Raw genomic sequence first — 10,489 nt, 5'->3', positions numbered from 1 at the left:
GGCAGCAGCAATGAGCTGCAGGGCAGCAGCAATGAGCTGCAGGGCAGGGCTGTCCGGGGTGGCTGTGCTGCAGGGAGGGCACCGTGCTGTCTGGCTCTGGTGGCTGGGCCGTGCCCTGCAGACCAGGCTGTACACTGTGCTGTTCTCTTCCTGTGCAATATTTTCAAGTCTTGTGCCTTGTTACTGCAGGTATGGAAGAAGTCTGACTTTGATTTCTTGTGCAAACACAAAAGAGCTTTTTGGGACAACATACAGCAGCTACAGGACTTGTCAGAGGTTGGTAAGTTGCAGCCCGTAAGCTGCTCCGTCCTTCCTCTTTGAAGGTGACTGAAAGTTATTCTAATATTAGTTTTCATTGCTTTATTAATATATTTCTCTAGTCCCTATCTTCTGTGGATCACAGAGCACTTTGCAGCCATGACCCCAGCAGTGTGACAGCAGCCCTGCAAGGAGCTGCAGAGCTGAGTGCCCAACCTCCCCGCAGCAGCCTGAGCCAGCCAGTGCATTCCTCCAGCTCTCTGTTCTGTAACAAAGCTGTGAGCCCACCAGGGCCCTTCCTGAGCTGCACACATTGGAAGGGAAAATGAATTTCTCCCTCTTTCCCCTTGCAGTCACACTTTGCTGCCCACTTGCCCCATTTTGTGTCCCCACAGCACGGTGAGGTACCCGGTGTTGGCAGGGCTCACAGCCCTGTCCTTTGGTGCAGGTCGCATTGCAGCCTGCAGGGCTGCCCCGCTGTGTGCATGCTGCAGGGCTGCACAGCTGCAGGAGGAGCCACGGCTCCTCCTACGCACACACATGCACCATCTGTAGCCAATAGCAGCGTGCTGCAAGGGCCAGCTATGTTTAGGTTGAAGGAAACGGTTCAGTAGTTACATCATACTTTGATCCTTCTGTCCTGCGATCTTCTGGAGGCTCTCATGTGATGAGTGTGCTCAATCGCATCCATTCTGACTTTGCTTTGGTTTGGTTTTCTCCTCTCTGCTCTTACACGCTCTCCAGCTTGTTTTCACTCTGCACTCCCAGAAGTCCCATCCCAGCCCTGAGCAGAGCCGTAGGGCCGCTGGCCTTCCTCTACCAGACCAGCATTTGGAGTTCTCTCTGCCCTCAGCGCAGGTGGGGGGCTGCCCTCAAAGAGCCCACATAGTGATGGGGGAGGGATGTGACAGGCTTGTATCTGGCCAGCTCTCACAAAGCAGTGGCACATATGGCTTCACACGGGTGCTCAAAGCACCCAGTGGGCCTCAGCTGCACAGAACGGGGCGCACACAGACCAGCTCTGCTTGGAGTGCATGGAACACGTGGGCACACTCACCAGCACTGCTGGAAGTTCTCATAGTGATCCTGATCTGTGGCTGGTGATGAGCCCCAGCTCCTCCTCATCTGCAGGGAGCCCCATACCTCACAGCACTTGCAGAATGCATGCCATCGTGTGAGCTCTGCTGCTGTGGCAGGGGGTTTGTCTGGCTGTTAAATGTTGAAAAACAGTTTTTGGAAAGATTTGCATTGATCCAGGAGAGTCAAATTCTACACCCCGTGTCAGTGCTTCTAACCTAAATATTCTCTCTTGCATATTCCTACCAGCAATGGGGTAGTTCTCATTCTGCAATCAGCCCTCCTGTTCCTGCTGTGCAGCCAGCTGGGATCTGCTCCCATCCGTATGTGGGATGGCAGGTCCTGCTCCCCACAGCGCAGTGCTGGTGATTTCCTGGAGGTTACTCTGGCTGCCCCAGGGATTCCATCCAGCAGCACAAGGCCTATCGTTTGAATTTGCTTCTTTTAATAAAAAGTTGGCTTTATTCCTCTGCTTTCTGCTTCTTGCTATTTCAGAGCAGCATTCATGTCAGAGGAAATAAGCTATCAAGGGGAAATGGGACAAGAAGTGGTTAAAATATAGAAATGAAAGGTAGGCAGAAATGGCACATCTCAAAGCCAAAGGAGATGATTACTGAAGTCTACAGGGATCTGTGCAGGAGCTGTGCCACTCAAGATATCCACAAACTGGAAAAATGGAGGAGGGGGCAGGAGATGACATGATAAATTATTCAAAGCTGCGGAAACTAACTGGAAAGAGCTGCAGGAGTGTCTCACTGTAATGAGTGATCAGGTGTTAAGAATACCAGGCAGTCGATTATAAGTAATAAACAAAAGGAAATGCCAAATGCAGGAAGAAAAGTATGGATGTGTGCAGTGAGAAACTATAAATCAGGTATTGGGAAAAAAGAGATACGTAACTGTGGAAGCAATCTCCCTGCTGGAAACTGGCATGTTAGGAAATGGGAGGGAAGGGGGCGAGGGTATACCTGAGAGCAACCTGCATCTTGTGTGTAGTGTGTGCTTGTGGCTGCCCATCTCAGCAGGGACGTGTTAGAACTGAGGAAGGCATAGAAAAAGTCAAGAATTATAATTAGAGCAAGAGAACCCTGTTCTGTGGGCTTTGCATTGCCACAGCGTTTGGGTATTCCTTCAGCTTACTGTACTTCTAAACGTGGGACAGAATGCTTTTGTTTTATTTGCCTTTATTTCTGGCGCTGCAGTTCTGGCGCTGATCGCTGTGGTGTCGCAGTGATGGTAAGAACAGCCTCACTGGGCAAATAGCTTTGGTACTTCTGCTCATCTCCCCGTTAATACCACAGAAGAAGCCCATTCAAACCCAAGGTACTCTGAAAGTTATACTTGTTCATAACAATAAAACAAGGAATAATAAGTGTAGACAATCATCTTTTCATGTAAACACCGAGGCCACATATCACAAACTCTCGTTTCAAGGAACGCAATCATAATTTCCCTGTGCACCCTTAAATTTAATTTCCCACGTTCTCCACACAGAAGTGTGATATTGAAGGAAAGCCATCAGCACTGCCTCCGTATGCAGCAGGTCTGCGGCACACACAGACCTTCCTGCTGCCTCCCAGGCAGGTCAGGTCCTGCAGTGCTGGCAGTGGCAGAGATGGGATTTGTGTTTTCAGTCTAAAGAGAAGTTGTAGCTCCTGTGATAAAGACAGATGTTTGAAAAGGTATCTGATGTTCCATAGAACTTTTTCAGCAGTGGCACTTCTGTTTTGTTTATACCTTTCCTTACATATTTTAGCCATGAGTCTGAGCTTAAAACTTGTACGGTCTCGAATCCTGAACCACTTTTCATTTGTAAACCCACTTGTCTATAATTCTGTTTTACTGCTGACAAGCCCTGAGTTTATAGAATGATTTGTAGTTACTAACATGGGAAGGCATGACTCGCTTTAAAACAAAACAAGCATAACCCCCTGCATTCTGTACTCCTGCAGTGCATCTGCTGTGCCAGAATTACATGGCAATGTGCTTGGATATTCACTCAGCATTTGAAATAGTGTGTTAATGTGCCCCTTCATTGCATCGTCACTGCTGAAGCATTCCAGTCTCCAATAGGAGCAAATAAAAGGAAAAGCAAATCCTATTATTTTATCACTTGCACCAGGCTGAGTCTTCACACTCAGCAATTCACGGACCTCTCAGAGCACGGCGCAGGGCCAGGCCTTCCTCCCACAGCCACATCTGCCTCTCTGGGGCATTTCTACCTGCACAAACTGCCACTGAGCTGGCCTGGCTCCCCAGCAGCCCCCGAGCTCTCACAGTGCTTCCTGTGCTGCCCCAGGTGCTGCATGCATGCAGGGCTGCAGCGTGTGATCCTGCCCACCTCCCGCTCCCAGGCAGCACAGGCAATGGTCCTGGCCCTGTGCTCCTGCCCTTGTGGCAGGGGATTTGCTGTGTGCATGTGAGCGTGCAGGGAGATGTAAACTGTGCTACCCAGGCTGCCCCACGCCGTGCAGAGCCGCAGTCGCACACACTGCACAAAGCACCCAGGCCGTGAGTCTCAGTCACTCGCTGCTGATTTTTATTGGGCATTGTGTTGCAGGAAAAAATATTGGTGGAAATCAAACGTACTTCTTTTCTCGCAGGCATCCTGTAATTAGCTAAAGTTCTCTTTTCCTCACAGAGAGGTCTTGATGCATAAAGCTAAAGTTTCCTCTTCCTCGTGTGCTGTTGCCAGATGTTTCGGCAGATCTTAAAAGTAACAAAGTTATTTGTGTGAATTTACACATGACTTCACCCCCAGTGCCTGTCATGAAGTGCTCCTCCTCAATTAACCCAATTACTTCTCCCCCCGTTTCTGAGCAGTGTGTTTCCGTTGTCTGTTGGCCGCAGCATTTCAGCAGTGCTGCTGTTTGCTGTGGATCCATGTCCCAGCATTCAGAAGGGCACAGCAGGGCTGTAACCTCCTCAGATTAATTTCCACTTGCAGTCGAGATTTCATTTTTACACAAACAGCTGCAGGAGACCCAGGACGGGGGGATTCAGAACACGGCTGTCCTTATGGCTCCCGTGACCCCCAGTCCTGAGCCCAGCCGGTCAGACCAGCACCAGCTGATACCAGACTGTGCCAGGAATGGATCCATCCAGCACAGGGCTTTATCAGCTGGATGCAGGCTTCAGCTGTCTGCAGTATGGAGTGCTAAGAGCTCGAGGTGTGCGCTTCATTAGGGCTTTTGCCACTAATTCCACTTTGTTGCAGCTACACATGAAGGTTTACTCTGTGCTCTTGTCTCTTTCCAATGATGACTTTGGATTTTGCTGTGCTCAGGGCCTGATGAAAGCCAACAGATTTCACCTAGCCTGGCTGAGGTTCTGCGCTTCCCAAACCAAGTGCTTATAGCACCATTGCACCCAGCGGTTCACGTGCAGCCTTTCTCTGTTCACTCCTCCTATAGCAGGTAATGTGCTTCCAACCTGACCCTCATCACAGCTCACATCTGCATGCCCCAGGATGTGGCCCAGCCCCCTGCCACAGCACAGCCCTGCTGGGAGCTGCAGGTGCTCAGGCAGAGTACAGATAGGGCCCGGCCAGCCTGCTCTCTGCTGCTCCGGGGAGAAGCAGGGAGAGCGTGAGGGTCCTGGGGAGGCAAAGCTGCATGCAAGGAAAGGAAGGATCCTGGGCCTTATGGCAGAAGGCTAAAACAGTGGTTTGTACAGCAGTGAAAGACCCAGTGGGAAATCAAAGCATAAAATGTTGCAGGGCACCAAACCAGAATACAGGACTAGCATGGGGAATAAAGAAGGGAAAAAACACACTGAAAGTAGAAAAAATACTGTGAGTTGTTAACCTGCAAAGGATGAAGGATGGCACGGCAGAGACCCTCTGTGCCTCAGCCTGTGATCTACTAACATTAGTAGCAAATGCATACTTTGAGTTTGGGCCCAGAAGTCCATTCAGACAAGTAAATCTGCAGTCACACAGGTTCTGCTCACTGCCTCCTCGTGAGGAATTGTGCTGCTGTGCCTGGGGAAACCGCAGCTGGGAGATGTGCTACCTCTGCTCTGCCCCAGGGGGAACTGCTGGCACGCTGCAGCCACCAGCTCAGTGACTTCAATATACATTCAAGAATGAAAACAAGTGACTTATAAGGTGAGAGGACACAAAACCAATCTGCTTATGAGACAAGTGAGATCTCAAAGGATTTGCAATTGTGCAGAGCATGGGGTACTGGGCACATCGCTGTCCTTCTGTGGAGACAACAGATTGCAGAGGGAGGAAAAGTCTTCCTACAGAGCTGAGGTTTATGAGAGCTGTCTGTGACCCACAGACAACAACAGAGCAGTTCATAGGAAGAAGCAAAGCCAACTGTCGTTTTGCAAGATGAAGTGTTTATTATTTGCTATTTGTGGATTTCACGCAGTATTTATTACAAGAGCACAAGTTCTTTATTTTAAATAATCATCTTCCAATGCCTATCACCTCTGCAGATCTTTACTCAGTAAGATTTCACTATGTTAATGTGCCTTCTGGTCACTGGTGCTACCATGCCCTTGGTATCACCAAGTTCTTTCCATTCCCCAGTGCCTGAGACACTGAGCACAGCTCCTCAGCATAAAGAAACCTCTAAGCTTATCTTTTTATTGATTGCTTCGGAGATCAAAGACATCATTTGTGTCCATTTCTGTACTTTAACTGAAATACTGGCAAATCAGTCACTTAGCCTGCAGACTCCTCTTTGCTGCCAATGCAAAGCAGATCCAATCAATTGAACTTGATCTCCATTAATTGCTAGTGCCATTTCAGACACTGTTTTCTTGAAGGTTGCTGAGAAAGTTCCTGCTGTTGTATTTCATGAGCACATCGCTTCATCTGGAAACACTTCAATCATTTATTTTCTAGCCTGCTTCTGGCACTAAAGAATGATGTAGTGCAGATCCTCAGTGGCCTATATACATTTGCCAGCCGGGACCCACGTGTTAGCTCTGTTCTTATTGGGCTTGTCAGCAGTTTGTAACCAAAGACATTTCCCCGTGCTTTAAACTTGCTCGTGTGCTTTTACATTGTTTCCTTGAGTTTAGAGCAGGTCAGTCTTTACCCCGTGACCCCAGCCCACATTTTCCCCTTCGTGCTTTGTGTGGTTCACATTACACGAGCTCACTTTGGTCACACGTGGCGCTGTCTGCTTGCCTTGGGGCTCCCTGCCCACCCCAGCCCTCCACAGACGAGCAATGCCTGCAGCCAGCAGCCAACACAGCGCCCTGCAGTGCTTCAGGAGTTGCTCTCTGGCCCTTGGCTCAGAATGCTGCACGCAGGTCTGAAGTTCTCAGTTCTCAGTTCCAATGCATTGCTCCATCTCCTCCACGAGAGCCGTAACCACATCTTATGATTTAATAATGTTCCACAGCTAGATACATCTTTTAATGTCTATGTTTAATGTTTGCTGAGGTTGAGAGTCCTTGTCTTTGCAAGATTGTTATGTGGTGGCATAGGGAAGCACAGCCATTCATTTCCTTTTTCAGTCTCCTCTGACAGCTCTACCACCGCTCTCCCCCCGCAGCCCCACAGCTCTGCACCCAGCTGGGTGCCCCCTGCCCACAGCCCTGCTTGCTCAAACACTTTTGACACGATGCACGGATTGACAGCCAACATTTTTTTTTGTCAATACAACGTTCTTCCCCAAATCCAAATTTCTTCCCTCTGTTCTCCAAGTGTCTTTCTTCTTTACATAGAATTATTACTTAAAACTTAGATGCATCGAGATGCAGACCAAAAAAAAGTTTCCTGTATTTGAACTCATCAGTTAAATATATATTCATTAGCAAATTAGCAACAGCATTTGTATAATGATTGCTATATGGCAGAATTTGTGTATTGAGAAGAAGAGGACTGGTGAAACTAACGAGGATGGATTTCATCTATCTCCATCATCACGGAAGAGTTCTCCAGTTGTCATTTACAGGCTCTCATGTTTCTACTGGAAAATGTTTCTACATTACATTTGTTTTTACAGTCTGGGAGTACCGCAGGGAACTGCTGTGCTTGGAGGAAGGCAGGAGGAGGTCGGCCCGGCTGCACACACAGGCAGCAGGCAGGCTAAGGCTGAGCTGCTCCATCACTGCAGGCTGTGCTCTGGTTCTCCTCCAGCAGCACTCGTGGCCAGCAGAAGTGAGTCGGTAATGCTCCCTTCCTGACTTGGTGGGCTAGAGGCAGAAAACATATGAGGGTATTCACTGGCTCCGTTCAATGAATGATGCTTAAAAGGGAACAAATCTACAAGTCAGACCTCTTGTGTGTAGCAGCAACTTGCAGACAATGAGCAAACCCAACTCTGCATTCAAACATGAGTGCAGCTGTACGGTTTACCACGAGCTTACCAACGATGGCCTTGTAACGAATGCTGCTGTGCTTAGCAAGAATGCTGCTGTGCTTAGCAACGAGCCAAAAACGTCCTTTGTAAATCATTCCACCCTGATCACATCTCGTCTCTGCAAACACGACCCCGCGGTGCCCCTCACTCCAAGCCATGGGATGCTCTTTGCTCACTGTTTGGCACTGCTCTACGTCACCGCGTGATGCTGGAGATAAACGCAGCACAGCAACACAAAATCGTGTCCTCTTGGATAAAAGATGATATCAAGCTGTTAATTAGAGAAGAAATGTCCTACTCGTTACTTTGCAAAACCAGCTTCAACCAAGCATGGGAGCGTGTTTGTAAACAGAGGTCTCATCTAAAGATCTTAGAAACAACCAGATATGGTAAACACGTTCCTGAGACAGCATGGAGTTCAGGCTGGCGCTGGCACAGTGCGAAGCTGCAGCCCTCCTGCGCAGGCTGATGTCCTGGCACACACACAGAACCACAGAATTGTAGGGGTTGGAAGGGACCTCCAGAGCTCATCGAGTCCAACCCCCTGCCAAAGCAGTTCCCTACAGCAGGTCGCACAGGTCGGCATCCAGGCAGGTCTTGAACATCTCCAGAGCAGGAGACTCCACCACCTCCCTGGGCAGCCTGTTCCAGTGCTCCGTCACCTCACTGTAAAGATGTTCCTTCACATCCCAGGGCTGAGCTGAGCAGGTTGACACCAAATGGAAGAGTGTCTATGGTAGAGTATTCACAGAGCAGTAAAGTGGAGTACATTTTCTAGGTATAGCCCCAGATGTGTGTCAGGATTTCCTTCTCTGGGAGACGTTCTGGCTTTTGCTTCATGGCAAAGTCCCCTGCAGCATTCCTGTACCTGATAGCAAAGATCTCTGTGACTGTAGCCTGACTGCTCACTCTGCTGTTCTCATATGGGAAGCAGTGCTTCCTGCTAGCTATAATTTGTGGCACGAGACGACAGTTTGAAATGCCATTTTAAATATCCCTTTCAAACGTCCATGAGATTAAGGGGAGTTGCAGAGGAATATGTAGATTTTTAGAACCATTTTCCATATGTGCAGCATAGATGAATACAAAGGCTAACACAGTGTGCATTTATTTTGCATATGTAAACATAAAGCAGAGTGCTCTAAAATTCAACACTGTGTTAAAATAATAATAATTATAATAACAACTAATAAGGATTTATGATGCTTTCAAAATGGTGCTTTTCTTGGCCTTCCCAATGAAAGAATATCCAAATCCGGATTTAAACAGCTGGATAGAAAGAAAACCCATTTCAGTGATGTGTTCAGTACTGTGTGAAGTGATCTATCGGGTACCACAGCAGACACTGGCTGCTCATCAACAGCATGAGCACAGGCAGTACCTGCTCATCATCTCCAATGTCATTAATTGCCCCAAATCAGAACTGACCCCTTTGGCATCTGACAATCACTGCTTCTGAAATTTGTCAGCTCTGTGGAACGCCGGTGGCACGAGGGTCCCTCTTTGTGCCCTGGAAAGGCGCCCTGCTCCCTGCATTTCTGCAAAGCAGAGCTTTCTGCTTTGCTGTTCCATTTCATTCTATTTTTCACTCCTGGTCTACATCCTCTGTGATGGCTCCTGCTCTGTCCTTGCCCCGCTCTCGGCCGCCGTTACGGGTGACGTCCCCGCAGCGCGCAGAGCGCACCGCAGCGCCCCATCTCCAGCGGAGCCTCTGCACCTCAATTCGCCCCAGCCGCGCTGAACTCCCACTGTTGTTCCTTTTATTCAGAACCTCGCAAGCGAAGCGGCACGGTGCTCCGCGGGGCAGAGGCGCACCTCTCGGTGACAACGTGCGTTCTGTCAGTGCTGCAGCCGGAATGCTCCCCCCCCACCCCCCGGCACCTCTTTCCCTCAACTATCCGTGGGCTTTTCAGTTTCCGCGCATTCAGCTCGAGCCCTTCACCCCCACACCTCCAGCGGCCCCCGAGGAACGACACGCAAACCCGCGAGCGCCTTCCCGCTGACTTCTAGCCCCCCCCCCCCCCGCACGCCCCGCGTTCTGCTGCGGGGACGTCACCCGCCTCCCGCTGGGACGGACGTCCGCGGAGGGGCAGCGCCAGGAGCGCGGCGCTCAGCCCGGCCCCCCCGCGCGGCGCTGCCCCCGCCTGGGGAGCGGGACGAGACGGGACGGGAGCGGGGCGGGGCGGCCTCGCGGTAGCGGGCCGAGCCCGGGCGGAGGCGGCGGGCCCCTCGGAGCCCGGGCGCAGGCTGCAGTTGCCCGCCGCAGCCAACAGGTCGCACCGTTCCCCCTCGCTTGAGCCCGGCGGGCGCTGCCCCGCGGAGCGGAGCCGAGCGGAGCCGTGCGGAGCCGGAGCGGAGCGGGCGCTGCAGCCGCCCCTATAAGTGCCGCCGGCTCCACTCCCTCTCCACGTCGGGGAGGCGGGCGGCAGGGAGGGGGCGGGGAGGCGGCCGCCGCCGTCCTCCATTTTGTGGCTGGGGCACAGCACCGCCGAGCGCGGCGCGGCCGAGGGGAGGGCGGCGGGAGGGGGGCGGGCAGCGCGGGGCAAAGTCTGCGGAGGCAATTAGCGCTAATTAGCGAGGGGGTGCCGCGGGCAGCGGAGGGAGGGAGGGGCGGGGATTCGGGCCGGAGCTCGGGCCGGTGGGAGGAGGAAGGGGGGGGGGGGGGGGCGCTCTCCGCTCCGCTCCAGGAGGGGCGGCTGCTGACTTCCTCCGCCCGCCCCGCTCCGCTCAGCCTGCTGCCCCCGGCCGCTGCCCCCGGCCGCCATGGCGGTGGGTGGCTGAAGGACCCAGCGCCCCCCCCTGGACGAGGTAAGGGCCGCGAGGGAGGT

The 10,489-nt window shown here is 51.6% G+C and overlaps 1 protein-coding gene across 1 annotated transcript in view; it reads left to right on the top strand.

Annotated features, from left to right (window-relative positions):
- Nucleotides 1–10,383: 10,383 nt before the first annotated feature.
- Nucleotides 10,384–10,489, top strand: part of NR3C1 (nuclear receptor subfamily 3 group C member 1) — a 51,379-nt gene continuing 51,273 nt past the window's right edge. Inside the window, exon 1 of the mRNA XM_042826226.1 lies at nucleotides 10,384–10,469. The gene's annotated coding sequence lies outside the window, so the exon portion shown is untranslated. The remainder of the gene's footprint in view (nucleotides 10,470–10,489) is intronic.

The sequence above is a fragment of the Centrocercus urophasianus genome, unplaced genomic scaffold (assembly GCF_019232065.1).
Source record: "Centrocercus urophasianus isolate 14NV4802_14NV808 unplaced genomic scaffold, USGS_Curo_1.0 seq_26, whole genome shotgun sequence".
In the NCBI taxonomy this organism is placed as follows: domain Eukaryota; kingdom Metazoa; phylum Chordata; class Aves; order Galliformes; family Phasianidae; genus Centrocercus; species Centrocercus urophasianus.
This window is presented reverse-complemented; position numbering and strand designations above follow the sequence as displayed.